The 18,503-nt window shown below is 40.1% G+C and overlaps 1 protein-coding gene across 13 annotated transcripts in view; it reads right to left on the reverse strand.

Annotated features, from left to right (window-relative positions):
* Window positions 1–14,288, reverse strand: part of LOC117380143 (muscleblind-like protein 1) — a 52,201-nt gene extending 37,913 nt beyond the window's left edge. For 12 of the 13 annotated variants that reach the window (XR_008648913.1, XM_055225971.1, XM_055225973.1 and 9 more), the window contains exon 1: window positions 14,107–14,288. The gene's annotated coding sequence lies outside the window, so the exon portion shown is untranslated. Of the gene's footprint in view, window positions 1–8,900; window positions 8,975–14,106 lie in introns of those variants that run through there. The other variant, XM_033976882.2, reaches the window with a different exon arrangement.
* Between the last annotated feature and the right edge of the window lie 4,215 nt (window positions 14,289–18,503).

Here is an 18,503-nt window from a genome sequence, read left to right on the forward strand (position 1 = left end):
CCATCACACTGTCTTTTTCATTCATTCTCCTCCCAAACATCCTCCTCCTCCCTCCCCACTGCGGCCTTCACACAGACTGCCAGTATCTCAGCTGGAAAATCAAATCAAACACAATATCGCTAACAGTAGAGCTCACGCTCTCAGGCGTGGACAATTTATTTAAGGGGAAGACAGTGAGAAAAAGAAAGAGATCAAAGGACAGAGAAAAAGGCCTCATCTGCAGAGTCACATGACGCAGCACTGTAGAAACAACTGTATATACTGTACAGGGCAGAGGTTTTAGTGCGGTATGAAAATGGTAGTTCCCCACAACAAATACAATAGCATCTTTTGTTATTAAAATGTGTGCAAAAACAAAGTTATCAATGAGTTGCTGAGGTGAAAAGTACATGTCTACATTTTCCTCTCTGAACATATATAGATAACATAATGAATTTTGTTAATCTAAAGTCTAAATGAGCAAGTGTTTTAGAGTATCGATTAGTGATCCGTCAGGCCTGGAGAGATGGTAAATGGCTGATCAGTTTGCTGTTAGTCTGGCGTCACTTGGCAGGTGGCCAGGTGAGACAAGACACAGATCAGACCATCGCTCAATCACTGCCCAGGGAGAGGCAGCCAGGCGCAGCTCCTGTCATCCCCTCCTCCCTCTGCCCACTCTACAGCTGTATTAGGTCCCACATCACAAATACCAAAGTGCGTGTGAGCATATACAAAGTATACGCAGAAATATTCAGGATTCATAAAAGATGAGTTATTTTTGTTCAAGGGCATATAAATACAACTCAAATATGAATACAGTGAAAATGATGTTTTCAATTTACATTTTACACTGTGTGCCAACTTTAGAATTGCTGTTTGGAAAAAGTCTGGGCATTCATTGCAGATATAAGCCATGAAAAGAAGGTGAGGCAGCAGAAGAAAGAGGTAAAAATAGTCTTTTGGTCAAACAGTGATTGCTTCTGTGTCATGCTCTTGCCTCCCATTTGGGCCAGTCACATCTGTGGTGCACTACTTTCACACATCCAACATGATATTCTGGGTAGACCATATGTGTAAAACAAGACGCCAAGGCAGCCACAGTCTCTAACAGTCTTCTTCAGGGAGGTCATCCCTTTCACTGTGTAAACTGACAGCTGACAATTTTTCCCCTGTACACTCTTATGTATTCTCAATATAACCGTATTGTGCTGATTTAATAATAAAACCCACAAAACCCAAACCGGCAATATAACTTGGTATACAATTGCATTCAAACTTTTAAAAAAATACTCAGTTGTGTTGAAGTTTTTATAGATAATGGATTCTAGAACGTGATAGTTACATTTTGCTGAAACAACTGCAAATGTTCTCACAGAAAAAGCGCAGGGTTTGAAAAATTCAAGAAGTTGAGAGTGTTGGAGGAATACAGTATATAAATAAAGGAGTCATCAATAAGCATCTTAGCATGTGTGAATAATGTATGTGGCCATTTCCCGTTGCCAGGGGCTGGAGATATTATTACACCATCCGATCAACTCGCCAAGGTAATAGGTAGGAGAGGAGAGAGGCCTGGCACATTATGAGCCCCCCAATTCACAACCCACACATACGCATACACGCACGTATACACAAAGAAGAAAGACGGCATAGTTAAATGTCTCACTACATGTAACAGCAGCTGTGTAACCAGGGTTCAAGTAACTCCTCGTTTAAAATAAGCCACATGAGAGAGTGCTAATGTGTCAGCTAAAACAGGCACTTGTTTGCAGTCTGGATTAGCTCATGCTCAGTGGAACCTTACAGGGATTGGAAAAAGTACCTGCAATAACAACACTACAGCCATATAAACGTGACGATGGCAATGTATAGTTAAAGGCGCATGCCGCTGGTACTTTCTGACAGCTGAATGAGAAATAGAGATAATTAATAATATGTGTACTTGAAAGCGATAATTTTGTGTATTTGGTTCCTTTTCCTTTCATTCAAATTTGTGATTGGTTTATAAGCAATCTGGAAAGTCTGTGAACAACATTCTGTCTGAGGCTTCTTTCACTATCAAAAGTCTTAGTGATTTGAAACTCAGTTCTGGTTCATTTGTGACCCCATTTTGGAGCATGGCGCCTGCACACAAAACGCAGCTGTGAAACCTGTGAAATGTTGCAGTTTAATTTAGAAATAGACCTAATATACATCTGTATATATATAGCAAAACTGCATACGTGTTAAATGGCAATATTTCACAAAATCTATGAGATCATTTCCTTGGCCTTTTTTAGTGCTATGACTATATGACTACAACTATGTGTTCAACAAGGCAGTGTGTGTGGATTTCAGTTTTCAGAAACACCTACACAGATATTGTTCCTTGGGGAAACCTGGACAGTTGTTTTTTAGTTTGTGCACCAGTTCAAAGATCACACTATAGGCAATGACCTTTAAGAGAAGACAAAGTGCAGAGAAAGAGGAAGAGAGAGAAGATTCGCTAACACAAGAGGTGAAAGGGCGCTAACTGCTGCAGCAAAAAGCAGATGTCTGCAAGCCTCATATTACACTGCATCAATGACTGACCAGGATATCAGTGATGACCTGGACTGCCCTAGCCACTGCCAGGAGCAGCAAGAGGGAAACTGTGGTACACACATACAGCCATGAAGAGGTGGTGACAAGAAAGAGCAAGGCAGTGGAGGAAGACTGATAGCAGGTTAGTAAGGGTAATTAGCAACTGAGTGGTTGAGAGACAGGGTTAGGTGAGACTGTGGTAGAACTGTCAGGTATTACGATAAAAAAAGAGTAAAAAAACGGCCTGTTACAATAACAAATGTTTATGTGTGACATGCTGCAGAAAATAACTGATCATATTTAAACTACTTTATACTAATAACACTAAAGTAAAATGATTCAGTTAAACCTCCACAGTATGACATTAAAAGTATCTTGCATATATTCAATTGAAGACATGTTTTATTGCTTTATTTTTTTTATTGATTGAAAAATATATATTTGTACTCTCAGCAAACTCATCTCTCCACAGATCTGACCTGTAACTTATAGAGATTTAATGACTTACCATGGGTCTTTCAGTAACATAGAGGCAAGCAGATGATGGACTTTTCACTGGAAACGTTGTAGTAAATTATATTGAATTATTATATTTACAAAATGTTTCCGACTAGTTCTAACACACCATAAATATTTAGCCCCCAAGACATTGTTCTACTTATTGCACGATAAGTCAATATAGTCATAGGTGACAGGTTTAGCTCCAATATGACAACATTATGACACTTCTCATCTCCCCATCATTTATCACGCACTGATCAGCCACACCTGTTCAGTGTTATTTGCATGCTAGTTCAAAGCTCCTTTGTTCTTTTTCCTTTCTTCCAAAAAAGCTGCTTATGCTAACTATCATGTGTCCCAAACAACTAGGTGCATGTGTGTTCTCTTTTAATAGTAACTGTCCAGATTTTATTGGTCCACACGCAGCCTCCCCCTCCATATCTCTTCCACTGGCTCTATCTCCGCTTTTGTTCCTTGTTCACACAACACCTTATGCTGCAGTAGCACGCTAATGTGCTGCAAGGTCATCATCTCCACAGCAACCAGAAATGTCTGTTTAAAGCAAGGACAAAGTGCTTAGTCGTGTCAGGCCTGGCATCATGGCTCACTGATACAGAGGGAAATTACATAAAAGCTAAGTTTGCACTTTAGAAATAAGATGTTTCACTCTGTTCTATTGTGCAAATAACCTAAATATTATAGTCACTTCACACTATGAAGATCTGTTGCAATAACAAAATACATAGTTTAGCTCCAGCTCAAAGGAAATTAGAACAATAGCAACAGTAAATTTGCTGTTAGCTTCTTAATAGTCTAGTAATGGATTTTATTTAACAAAACAAATGAGGGATCTAAATGAGTGGCAGGCTTGCTAAAACTCTTTATGGATTAGTTATGTAATACACAAAGGCGTCCCAGCATGGGATAATTGTAAATACTTTGTATTCATATATGAACAGAATTGAAAATATCATACGCACAGTGAGGCGTGACTTGGTGCAAAGCCCTCCTGTCTGTTTTATAGGCCATAAAATATGGACATAAACCTGGAAGGCAAGGACTATGCAGCCATTGCATTAGCCGATAACATTTTATTTTAAACTGTATCTTTCATTTTTGTAATCCTGTCTTTGCCGTGAGAAATATCCATATCACTATACCAACTTTAAAGACATACATTTTTCTGATAAATCATTATTTTACATCTTATTTGTTGTACTACAATATTTATTTAAAAGAGATTAAATGGGTCCATTGCTTCCTGGATCAAAACTACAGAACTGATTTAATTCTGCCCCTTAATGTGACATAAAAGCATCATCAAAAATATGTAGCTTAAGTTGTCACCTTTGAAAAAAGGGGATAGGTGAGCACTGGTCTTTCAAATAGGATTGCCCAAATATGCATGGATACTTTAAGCTATTTAGTATAATATATCCACTTTAAATAATTTAATTATAGAGCTAAATGTCATTAATTCATACATGAGAAAAAAAATGCTTCTTGAACTCAAGTTAAGTGATTTGATACCATATTTTTGAGCTGAGTGCCCTGATAGCCCATTAAAGACATGGTAATCTTATACTTCCTTGCATAACACATACTGATACTGGGCATTAGCACTGACCGCAAACTATGAGACAGCACTTCTAGAAACAGCACTGTACAAATGACTGGAAGGTCAGCTGGAACACTCGTTGGTATTCGTGGTGCAGTATTCATGTTCCGTATGCATTCGCACCACCTCATTCCCGCACACTTTCTGGTCCTGCATATAAGCAACTATAGCACAATGTATGTCTGGCTTCTTCAGCGCTAAGACAAACAGTGGGAGGAAGAGTGAGGAAGGGGGAGACAACAGGGGCAGTCAAGTGGCACGTGTGCAAGCTGTCGTCTGCTCTGTGATATCAGCGCAAGTGTTTAAACAGCCCTACGCGCACATACGGACAGGAGGAGAAGCAGTTATAGGCAGTGTCTGTAGGGAGTTCAGATAATATATGTTTACATTCACGGCGGAGGATTCATTTGTGCATGCTAATCAGCCAGTAATTACATCCAGCTAGGTTGTAAGCTTGATAAAACCATTTCCCCAGCTTTTGAATGCTATCTGGTCTGTGGGTTGCTACCTGGATTCTGGTGCCGCCACTGTGGTGTAATGCAGCAGGGGATGTCATTGAGTTCATGGACATAAACCAAGCTACTGCCAGACCGGTCTGTTCCTCTCAGGAATAGCAATGGAGGAGGAGTGAGAGTGTGTACGGGGAAGGGGTAGGAAGAACGGAAAACATCGGCAATAAGCGAACAAGGGATAGACAGACAGCAGTGAGTGAGTGACAGAGAGGAGACATGTCAGGGATATAGATGTAATACAGCGGGAGATGAAATAGTAGTCTGCCCAGCTTTCCTCTGCACGTGGCATTTCAAACCCAGTGCCATTATCAAACATGAAAAAGCAAGAGAGAGGCTTCTTATTCTGACATATACTGGCCATGTAAAAGCAGCCAGGTGGATACCAGAGGAGGGGAATTGGAAGACAAATTGGCGGGCTGATGCACAGACAGGTAGACGAGAGGGGAGACACAGGTTACATGTGCCTCTGACAGACAGCTTGACGATGTACAGCATGTAATGAGAAGGAAGAGGAACAGCGCAGGTGTCAGGCTGACTTATAGACAGGAAGATGCAACATCAAAATGATTATTTATGGAAAGAAAAGATATAGAGGCCATCCTGATTATAAGCACAAGATTATTCTACCAACATTATAATCCAAATACATTATGGTGTACTACTAAACATGCCACTCACAGTTTCAGGTACTCAAATCAATCAATTGAATTCTGAAATTGTTGCATGCTAGTAGAGTGGTTTATTCAGACAGCGCTGCAAGGTAAAAGCCTGAGGGAAAGATTTCAGTTTCTACTTTCTAGTATAAGATTTGCAAGATTTTTTTTAATAAATGCTTTAAAGTTACATCCATAGAAGATATAATGCTGAAAGGTTAAATTAATTACTTTATGACATGCGTAATGATTGGGTTAGCTTTCCCCCTACATGCCCTTTTCATTTCTAAGGACGTACACAGGCAAATCGATGTATTCAAAAACAACACCATAAAAGGGAATTGTCACACATTAAATCATTTCAAAGTTCTTCTACACAATCATCTGGCTAAGTGCATTCTTTTCATTCCTCAGTCCTTGACATTTTAGATCACCTCAGGAAATACCAAAGAAGTGTACTTTTTTTCCCAGAAGAAAATTCATTTTTCCAATGTTCTTCACCGCACACATGAAGTATCTAACTATGAACACCACAGTGGCTTTTGGCCCAAAGGAGGATAATCTGTCCTCCTCAGCTGTCTGTGGCCAGTGATTCAGTTTGACACCTTAATCTGTGGAAATCACACTGGGTTCCCCTCATGGAGCCAAGTGTATTTACTATAGATTACATCTCCCACTACTGTGCATTAGTCCTGTGACAGCTTTGCAGACCGAAGGGAAAACAGCAATCATACGCCATTGACGGACTCTCTGTGATTTCACCACTCGCCAAATAGCCTCAAAGGACTATACCAGTAATTTGTTTGAGAGACGGCGACTGTCCAAAGGGTCTGCGCAGTATACGGGAAAAACAATATGGGGAAATGGTAAATAATGTAATACGCCAGGTCAGGTTTTAACTAGGATTTACAGAACTAAATCAAAACTAAACTAAGCCTGCCAAGAACTAGGACTACCACAGAAGATCTAAACCACAGCTATCCAGGGGCAGGGCTAAAAAGAATTTAGGATTATACACAGAAATTAAGGATTAAACTGTGACTAAGGGGTCAAATTTATACCTGCCATTTTTTTTTACTATGACCCCTATAGTCTAATAAGTTTACCTATTACTCTTTAATACTGATATGTAGAAGTAATTATCTTTTACATATTGGGTAGTCCTCTTGTCTGCTGCCAGTGCCAAAGCCAGTGATCTACATGCACCCAAAGAGGGCCCTAGTCACGTCCTGCTGCCATCACCTTGATCAGAGGATGCTGCTTCTTCCCTCAATAATGAAATAATGTAAATTGGGATGCGCTGGTGTTGTTATGCATACACACACTAACACTGCTCATCTGCATTCCTCGCACCAGCCTGTGCCTGCTGAGGACAGCACAGAGATGACATCATTTCTAAAGGACATATTAGTTAAAGGGAGGAGGCACTGAGAGAAAAGAGGACACATATATCGTCTTTGTTTAAATAGACAGAAAGACAGCGAGTATGTACGCAATAGGTCCCATGCTTCTCTTGGATGGGAGTCGTTTTTTTTTTGTTTTTTTTTTGCGCTGCTGTTTATAAGTCTGACTGGTGTGCTGTTTAAATTCAGTATGTATCGGAGTGCCTTTGCGCTCTCACTGTTCTATACTCTAATGACCTTGTAGATGTGCCGGCTCTGATCTGCAGAGGAGCTGTTTCAACCCACCAAAGAAAATATGCGAGCTAGAAAAACTCAGAAAGCTGTATCAAGACAAACATGGATGTGTTGCTGCTGGATAGAGTTAGTTCAAAGAAATCTGATTTTAATTTGCTCTCTAATTAAAGATAAGCTGTTATCCTTAACTTGTAAGACAGAACAGATCACAAAACATTGGTTGTAATGTCTGTTTCCATGCCGCCAGATATTGTGGAAGTCTCCCATCTAAGTTAATTGTAATTCAATAAAAAAAACTTGCCTTGCCTAAAACCAATAACTTTACGAAATAGTTACAAAGAAAACCATTGTGCCATGTCTGTCAGTATTGTACTGACTATAACAGGATAAACACACTATTTGCATATTATTTACAGGGAACAATCATTGAGCTATATTGGCTGCTTTCAGGCTGTAGAATGTGATTAAGGCACACTCTCAGGGGCTACGGATTGATTGCATTGTTATTTTAATAAGAAATATCTTCATTGCACAATAAAGGCCTATTAAATCTTACTTTTTTTTCGTCGATTAACAACTAGGGTCACGACATCTTTACTCATACAGTGTATTTTGAGTGTTATTCATTAAGGATTTTAAGCCTGGATGCAACAAACTCTTAATCTCTAAAGACATTGAAGGCTCTCAAACACTACATTATACCTTAGAATCAGTATTTATATTGTGCTGGACATTACTTTTTTTTTTGGTATAGAAAATTCTTCTTTCTAGGATAAATTTGCCTCTTCTTTTCTGAACTTTTCATTACTATACCCTATATAATTTGACTTATTCAAACATACACAGTACAGTTTTTATGGCTCTCCAGTCTCCATACTCTCGCACTTTGTTTGGACTGAGGTGCGCTGTGTTTCCCGGTGTTAGCGTAGCCGTCCGGGTCAGCGCAGGAGGTGAATCATTTCCTGAGGGCAGACTGGTGTAAACACTATAGTCATAATACAGGCAGAGGGACGGCGGCTCACAAGTCTGCCCATTGTGGTTGTATGTTTGTGTTTTCATTCATTCATCCGTACACACGTCCACTTATTTATCTTGAGCTGCTGTGTCAAAAGAGCTCCAGGAGAAACAAGGGGAGGAACACAGACATCAGCCTGCCACACAGCGTGTCACTAACTGCCCTGCGGAACATTAGGCACTAACCATTCTTTCGTCCGCTCAGCTCTTTTCCACATTAAAGTCTCCAACCACCACGCATTACCGGTGAAGCATGCTGACCATCTGCATATACACACACACACCATATACTGTAAGTTCCCCAAACAGATGGTAATGAGAAAGTCCAAAAAGCGATAAGGCGAAACCAAACGTGAGAACTCCAGTCTAGTCTAAACAAAGTCACACACACACACGCACTCACACGCAGGCAAAAGCAGAGACTTACTGTATCTGTGCATGCGCTCATCTGCTGAGAGAAAGTGAAAACCTCATGCTTAGCGGCACCCCTCTCCTTTCCTCCCTCCGTCACTGTCCCCTCCTGGTTCCTCCTCTTTCCTTCTGCCCTGCCTCCTTTTCTTCCTTCTTTTCTACCTCCTTGCCCATCCCTCACTTCCTCCTTTCTCTCTCTCTCTCTCTTTCTTCTTGATCTATTGTATTCACACATACCAGCTTCCATATAAGGGCGCACAGCTAAACATGTCAGACATAATTTATCTACACTGGGGTGCACGTTCACCTTTCACAGCTTGGATCACTTGCAAAAGACAGAGAAGAGGGGAGAGAGGAGTTAACTGACAAACTTCTGCAACAGTCTTTCCCACAACGCGCATGTGACTGAATGTATGTGCATGCTAACGAACACTAACAATCAGACCATGAAATAAAAATGCAATTCACACGCATTGCACGAACCACACTTTCCCCCCCTAACCATCTGTATCTGCAGGCTGTAAATCACATCTAGTTGTTTAGAAAATGCCCACCTGCCCGCCCACCTTTCTACAATCCCCCCTCCCCGTGCCTCGGCCAGTAACCTACCTGGCTATATAAAACATGAGTGACAGAAGAGCAGCGCGTGAAGAAGCTAGCTGCTGTAAATAAAATTAGTAGTGGATTTAACACGGAGAAGGAGGGGAGGAGGAGGAGTTGAAGTCCTTTTTGTTTTCCTCAAGCATGAAACAAATCAGAATGATGCCGGGGAGTTTAAAAGGAGGCTGAGATAAAAATAATGTGTCAACAAATAGGGCACTGCACAGAGAGCCGAGCAGTCTGCCATGAAGGAAAAAAAAACAAAAAAAAAATCCGTGCACAATTCTCTCTGATGATGTGTCAGGTTTTTGCACAATCGATGGCTTTAAAAATACATGCACGCTGACCTCTGCGCTGCCTGCTCTGCTTCGTCTGGATGAGTTTTTCATGTTGCAGCGACCTTTATACTGTGCTTGGTGAGGCAGACAATAGCACGGAGAATAGACTCACTCCATTTCTTTATGTCCAATCAAGTCACAAGGGATTACAAATTACTATGCACAGTGTCAGTCCCAAGCCTGGATAAAATCAATCAAGTTGTGTCTCTCATCTGTTTAAATTTACATGCAAATCACAGCATATTAGCAGATACATGGTTAGGCCTGTCATGATAATTAGTTTTGTATTGTGATATATTGCTTAAGTAAATATACACACTGACACAATAACCTAAGAGCAGATTTATGCCACAAAAAACGATTCTAAAATTACAATATGGTTAAAAAAAACAACAATGAGCCTTAATAAATAAACAGCAGAATGAAACACTAGTACTTGGTTTGAATCTGTAATGAGTTATTGATTCAACCTTTTATGGCTCAAATCTGATCATACAGCCACAAATTTACCACAGATTTCCAAGTAGTTCAAAGAAAATGTACGCACAATAAATACTGACCCGCAAAAACTACTGTTCCAACTTTCATATACGTATAGGACGATAAGTCGATATAGTAATTATCATGACACACCATAAGGCACATGTGAACCAAACTGGACCATCACCAGTTTCCACCGTAAAACTAATTGTGCATTTTAATGGTCTTGTTTTTACTCATAGTAGTTAACAGTGATAACAATATAATTATTCACTAACTTCATACTCATAATCATGTTTCTGCAGTAAGACTCTTCCCATTGCATCATTTTTACTAGGCAAGTGTGCCTCCTGAAAGAGATACATATATTATAGGTTACAGCAGTAGAGCTATATCTTGCAATGTTTACACCTCAAGAGACCAAAATATCCCAAAAACAGGCAGGGCAACAGTGGAACGCCCCGGAATATGTTTGTGTATATATAAGTGTGTGAGTAAGCAGACTTTTCTACTTGTTTATTGACAGATGCATTTTTTTTTTTTTTCATAATACTACCCATTTGTGGATGCGATGTCCATTAAGTTGATATTTTAAATAGTGAAAAGAAAGAAAAATGTATATGTATATTTGACTACTATGCTGTCAGAATTAAGCAGGCTATTGTGAAAAACTGATCATTTAGACCTGCTTCCCTGTTAGCAAATATTTCAAATTTCTTTTATTTGCATTGACAATAGACAATATCAAGATAACAAGGACTGCACTTGAGTTAGCATTAGCCTTTAACCCTGTTTTACCCTCCAGCTTGGTCAACTCGCAGGACGGCCATAGTGCCATAGTCACAGCTCGGTTGCCATGGTGCCTAACTCCATCAAACAGGACGTCAGGTGCGTGTGTGTGTGTGTCTGTGTATGTGTGTGTGTGGAGGTGTGTGTGTGCGTCAGGTGGGTGTTACCAAGTGACTCAGAGCCACATCACTGACTTGTGGCGGCAATATATCAGGCTGTTTGGAATGTAGCACTCCATTGGTTTGTGTGCGTGGAGTGAGAGGCAGAGGTGCTGATTGAGAAGTCGCCTGCAGCACGCTCTCCAAAGCACCTCTGATAGATCTGCGCGGGGCGTTGTGAGTTAATGTTTATCCCCAGCTTCTATAAATATTTATTCATTTGTTCGTTAAGACTATGCAATGTCACACAGGCGTCAGTCATTTGGAATTTCTAAATTAGAGTAATAAAAGTCTGCATCCACTGCCAAAAGAGTAGTAGCAGTAGTAGTAGTAGTAGTAGTAGCATTACCGGTTATTATTTTCTCACCGTATTATCTCTTATTTTCTTTCCAATACATTCCATCCTCTTTTTTTAAACCTAACCCACACTGACAGCATTCAAATACCACAATTTTAAGTATTTCTCTACCTCCCCCCCATGTAAACTTCCCTTCTCTGTAGAGGTCCAGGCCATCTCAATATGGCCTCTCTGACCGTATCACCAAAAAATCTAACACAAGCTGGCTCATTGCACTCCATCCTAATCCTATCCGTCCATGTCACTCCTCCAGACCCACATGTTAAGCTTCTTTCCCTCTTATATCTTCTACTCAATATCATTAGTCTCTCCATTATCTTTCACAAAGTTACCCTATATCTTTACATCTACTTTCATCTCGCAGCTGATCATGATAAACTCTCCAAACAAACGCTTTGCATCTACACAGTGTGTGAAGTCAAGAAAGACTTATTATGACATCTACTTCTGGTGCACATGTCACGGGCAGATTTAGAGTTGCGCTCATTGACACTTAAGAAGGACAGCTGCTTTCCTACACGTGTCACTGTGCAGAGTGCAGCGAGGCTAAATGGGCCTGCTAGACTGCAAAAAGAAGAGCTATTAACGTGAATGAAAACAAAGTCTAAAAATGGATTTCAGAACTCTTAAATGTAAAAAAAAAATACTAAGCAACGTAATTAGAGAATGTTTTGGTCCCCTAAGCGAGACTATATCACTGTCTTCATAGAGTGTAAGCTGGAAACGTGGCAACAGACCTTACAAATTGAGAAAAAATCATACATCCACCCATTCATCATTTTTATCTGCACTGCTCTGTAAAGTCAGAGTCGGACACAGCAAAAAGGTTTCCAGAGAATATCACAGATCTTAGCAAATGGAAAATCTAGCTGGGCAACCAGGAGAGTGTGTGAGAGTTTCACAGTTTCAAGAAACAGGTCTTTGTTCAAACGAGGAGCATTTGAGGTGAAGTCCTTGAATGGATCACCTTCAGAAAACAACGGCCTCGTCAATTTGTTACAATAATACAACTGGGAGTCTGAAGAGGTGTTACTAAGAGAATATTAAGATTCCTTTTCACAAATATTGCTGGGACGTATTTTAGCATTTCAATCACTCCTGCAAAAGCTACTATTGTTGTTTTTACGCAAACTGTTATGCATATATGTTGTGTGTGCCTATAATTGTTAACTGGAGGATGTAATCAGTGTGGTTTTACAAATGAGATTCTGGGTTCTGAACTTGCATGTTCATGTGTGAGGCCTGTTTTAATGACCAAAACATACATGTATTGTACAGTTTAATTAGTGATAACACATAAACACATAGGCTACAATTTATGTAGTTCCAACAGTCTATGCCTCTGTCACAGAATCATCTAACATTGATAATGAAGGCTCTCCATTTTGAGTTCTGACAGGTGGATTTCTGCAGGCACAAACACAGCGACGCACTGCTCCGTCTGAGCTAAAATGAGAAGAATCTGAATATTCAACAGATTTCTTTGTCTGATCCACATTTGCATTTCATTTTCTCAAGTGCACAGCAAAGACAGAGTGCAAAAAATAATTCTAGGGATCTCATTACGACTCTTTCGTTGGAAGTATTACTTTATGGCAGTGTGGAGGAAATATGATGTCACATATGAGGCTCTGGGTGGAGAAGAGCAATCTCTTGTTTGAGTGGTGGGTAATAAAGTTCAGGACTCCCACCCATTTGAATTGCAGCATTTTCAGCCTGTCTTTGTGTCTGGTGCAAAAGATATGGTCACGAGCCACACAAGTCGGTTAAACCACAAAGTTAACTGTGCACTTTTAACTGTCAGTTAAGAGCTTTGTCCACTGAAGATGTCCAGAAGCTCAACTGACAAAATGCGTAAAAATAGCTGGCTACAATTTGATGTAGGATGGTTTGAAAAGCTCACAGCTATTTCTATAAATGTTTTATAAAAGGCAGCACTTATGAGCAGTTCATGAACTTTGCATCAACTGAACTCTGATACTGAGATTTTAGTTAAAAATCTATGCTGCTTCAATGTCTGTAACCTTGGCAACAACAAATATATGTAGTTACTCATTCATCAACAATACATTCTTATGCAAACAATATTTAGTGGTTAATATTAAGTTTTAGTCTCATTTATTTTATTTTTTTATTTCATGAATTTAAAATGTATTTTTCAAGAGCAGGCAAATGACAAATAAATAAAAACTTTTCGCTTCCACATGCATAACTGCTCTTATGTGTCCTCACACAGTTTATGCAAAACCATAGATAGTGTTTATTCAAATGAGGGACTGTAGGAGGAAAAGCTGCACAAAGTCAACCAACAGCTCCACTGACAGACTAACAAAGACTACCCACATGCTCAACGCACTACGCTACGAGCAACAGGCTGCCAAGTTGTCAGAATCATAATCCGTCAGATATTAATGGCCGATCCCATTGTATGCATGCCTCCCATCCTCTCTCATCGCAGACATGTAAACATCAAGTACAAGCACAGAGAGGCTGCCTTACCTGCCCACTGCTCTGTGTCTCTCGCTCTCTCTGTCCGGCCGTACCAGTGAGCTCCTCTCCTCTCTCCTCTGCCAACGGGAACTGATGAATGTGCACGACTTCAGCCCCGCAGCGTGCAGTGCATTATGGGGTATGGGTTTCTCTCTCCTCCTCTCCGCGTTGGCACAGTGGTTAGAGGGGGATGTCCTCGCCTCCTGTCTGGATAGAGGAGGGCCAAATCGCACACACACACATTATGCACAACGCCTCATGATGACGACTGCCGCGGCTCCGGTCGCCCTAGCAACAGTCTCTTCCTCGCTGCTCCCCCCTGCTCTTCTCCTCTTGCAGCTCTTTAGGCTTTCTCTGTGGGTTCTGTTCAAATAGCCAAATACAACAAAAAGATTATTGATTGCATGTAACCTCCTTTTATTAGAGCGCCATGTTACATTATTAAAATGTTTGAGTTAGAACCAGATTAGAAGAATAAAGATACATTTGCATGATCACATGACTGACAACTGTTGCTTAGTGGATGGCTTTACTGGGGTAAGATTAATATAAAGTACCCACGAGATTCAGAATAATGAGAAATTAGGACCATTACCATAGCAATTAACAATCAATCAATAAATTTCTATGTTTTTGAATGGTGAAAAGTCCTTAAAATGTTGCCAATAAAAGAAAACTCAAATCCATGAATATTTACTGTTGGGGTAAGGAGGGGAGCAATTTTTGATACAAGATAAATGATGTTTTCGCACTCAAGAGTTGGAGGGACAGTGATTTATTGAAATGTGATCATTCTTTTTAGGCCAAATCTTGTTTTTATGTGGTAATTAAATCTGATAATTATTAAAGTCCATACATCATTACAAGGTTAGACTAAACAAACTGGAAAGAACAAGGATGATAAAGAGATCTGCTCTCACCGTATCCCATGGTGACTGAGTGGGAGGGAGGCCATGCCTGTCCTTCAGGCCCTGTAAATCAGCACTTCACAGCTGAGACCTACACTACACCAACAACACTACACGCTAATGCTAACATGGCTTGCTTTTCCTCATACAGTTCTGTCATTTTCCACACCATGTTTCCACTTGACCTAACAACAGTCCATGGCACTAGCATGTTTTATTAAATACACCAGCTGCAATTTTGGCGAAGTAAGTAGGTCACCTCAAATGCAATAAAATTAGAAGATAAAAAAAATCATTCTATGTGCTGCAGTAGCCATGGGAACAGGTAGAAACTAAAAACAGAGCACTTATTCCACTTTTTGTTCAAATAATTGCTTAAATGCTTAATACATAAAAATAGATCTACAGCAACAGGTGATAATGAGTTTTAACCAGCATAAAAGTGGAAGATAATTCAACAAGGCTGCTTTGTTCTCTAGATTATTCTTTTGGTGCACAGGGATTGTGCCAGTAAATTACCTCCAGAGCAGCGCCAAAGGAAGGAAAATGCATTAAATCAATAGAAACTATAAGATGCTCACCTTGGAAGAAGCTGCGATTATGAGTGAAAGCTCACGGGCTTTAGGTAATGAAGAGTACTTGAGTTTTAGGGACAGCGAATAACCTGCCCAGATTGGAAAGCCAAGGTGATTAGGCTGCTCTTTGGGAGTAATGGCAGCAGCAGGTGTCCACAGGCTCCATGTGCCATGTCTATTCATTAGAGACATTAAGACTAACCAGAGGACACGTACACATGCGCTCAGGCGCCCCTCTCATTGGAACTATTCATTAACCACGCTGCAGTAGCCCTTAAGCTCAATGACCATTGATTAGGCTTATGCATAATAATAGTGCCGCAACAGAGCCCTATTTATTACTGCCCTTTCACTTTTTCCATCCTCGCTTTTTCCGTTAATGCTCTTTATCAGCAGCATTCCCACCTTGTAGTCTGCAAAAGGAACCTCTGAGTAGCAGAATGCGCTAATCGCAGCCATAAATATATTTAATAGCATGATTTTTATTCATAGTTCTCACAATATATCACTTATATAAGTATTCTCAAATGGTTAAAAGCTAAAGCATTGCTTGTTGTCTTTGATTGCTTCAGGCAAAGTATTTCTAAAGTGTTGGATTGTTGATGCAAACACATACTGCATTGCAAATATTTGTGGAGCTAAACAGCAGTGAGTGCAGTGCTCTCTCAGTAGTGAGAAAGTCTTGGTGCAGCCTCACTGTAATTCTATGAGACTGGAGTTAAACTATCTGGTGGCAGGCTGAATGAGCCTGGTAAAAGTGCATCTGACAGAAAAATAATATTTACCCATTTATTTTTTAAGATGTCTTTCCTCATATTTACGGGTGAGACAAAGTGAGGACTAGTCAGGGACTTGATGTCTGTCTCTGTTACAATCAGCCACATGCCACAAAGAGAGCTCTGCTCTGAACAGAACAACACACATATTTAAATATGTCAAAATGCAAACTGTCAACTGTGCTTACATGTAGTCTGGCTTTGCAGAAGTTTTTACATGTTGATCTGGGTGTAATATTTGACCTTCTATCAATAGTTTATCATCCTAGTCATAGATGTAGAAAATATCTCCATATAACACAAAGGATGAAAACCAATCCTTGGTCCTGCTGTTACATCCTTGAGTTAGACACCTTGCTAACTATATTATAATATAGGTTAACTATATTAACCTATATTAATGAGTGTGATTGTAGGTGCTATAGGTACAGATCAGCACTCATGCTGACTGTCTGCGCTGGTGTAGTCTTTGCAGTAGAAGTAGCTTAAGAGAGTGACTTAGGAGCAGTGAATGAATAATGCACCATAATTGTCCAGTAAGACATTTGACTAAACATGCTTACCTAATGCGGTTGTTGTCTGCCCATCAGCACCTCTGCCCCTCACTGCATTCCACACATGAATGTTGCACTATTGCCGGGACGATAATGTGATTGTTGAAAAGTGCTGTACAAAAACAAAATTCCTTGTTAACTCAAGTCACACGGAATGGTGCAATATAGCTGCAGAATTGCCTGACTGCGTCAGCATGTTACTCTACCACACATCATTTACAATACATAATATGAAATGTGTACTTCTACTGCAGTGGGAGGTTGTCTGCTTCAACACATGCGAGAGATACTGCATGGACTGAGGCAAAGTGAAATAATGATCAACGCTAATCAAACTCCCAGTGGTTCTTAGTGGACGATGTTTGCCCAGTGGTTTGATCCATACACCTGACCCTGCCTTGAGGAACACATTTATCTTGAATAATAAAACACACACATATCAAGCACACAGTCAACAATGTGCGTTGCTTTGCCCTTGATACTTACAGCGGGTTAATATTCATAAGGATCATCTTGAGACCCCTACGAGAAGACGTGAGACTAGGAGTTGAAAATTCTCGGAGATAATGAATATAGAAGGAATGCTGGCAAAAACAGATGCCATTAGGTCTAAACTGGTACAAAAGAAAACACATTTATTATCATGATTGTTTTGTTAATGTTGAAAATACACCAATGACTCCCATAGACGAGACTTCAACAGGTCAACAGCTCATAAAACATGAATAAACACTTGCTGGAGGTTACTGTGAAAATCCATGGGAGCTGGTGATTCTTGCACTGCTTCATTCTTGTGACTAAAATACTACCCAATTTCTTTAACAGAATGTCATCTAAGAAATCACCTGCAGCAGCCCCCTGGCGACATAGAATCAGATTTTTTTGAGTTTGATTGGACAAAGCAACAACAAACAACGGGTAAAATAGTACATGTTAGCGAGTGGCGAGTCCCCAGCACACATCTTGTACATATTCATGAAGCGGAGTTATTCAGTAGATATGGTGCTACGTGGTTAATGATTCAGAACACTGCTTCAATTGTATTTGGAAGTCAGAAAGCCTTCCCTGCGGACATACACCAACTCAGCTCTTCTGGACCGAACGTGTAAAAGGAAAAGTGTACGACATGCGTGCGGAGATAAAACGACTGCAGTGACTTTTGTGTTTGTTCCACATTCTTTATACATGGAAAATTCAATAAAGCCATTTCATCCTGGCCTTGACACAAGAAATGTATAAGGGTTCCTGTAAAGAATGGAAATGCTGATCGCTTGAAATTCAGCCTCACTGTCAGAGTTCAATACTGCCATTGTCTCATGTTATGCTTTATTTTAGGTAAGGATTCTTGTTCGGTTATATTGATCTAGTGCTGCAGTGGTCAGGGAGTGTTACCTTGTTCAAGCATGAGAAATCACTATTATTATTCCCTTGCAGCTAAAGGCGCAACTTGTGTAACTTTTCTGGAGATGGGATTACCTGCTTTTCTTTCATTTTCACTGGATCCACTCTTTCACTCAACGCTTTGTTTTATTACAGGTGATGGGTTTGTAACTCATCACTCTGTTCTCTATGAAAAAGTGGGTTGGCCATCAC

The sequence above is a fragment of the Periophthalmus magnuspinnatus genome, chromosome 13 (genome assembly GCF_009829125.3).
Source record: "Periophthalmus magnuspinnatus isolate fPerMag1 chromosome 13, fPerMag1.2.pri, whole genome shotgun sequence".
Taxonomy (NCBI): domain Eukaryota; kingdom Metazoa; phylum Chordata; class Actinopteri; order Gobiiformes; family Gobiidae; genus Periophthalmus; species Periophthalmus magnuspinnatus.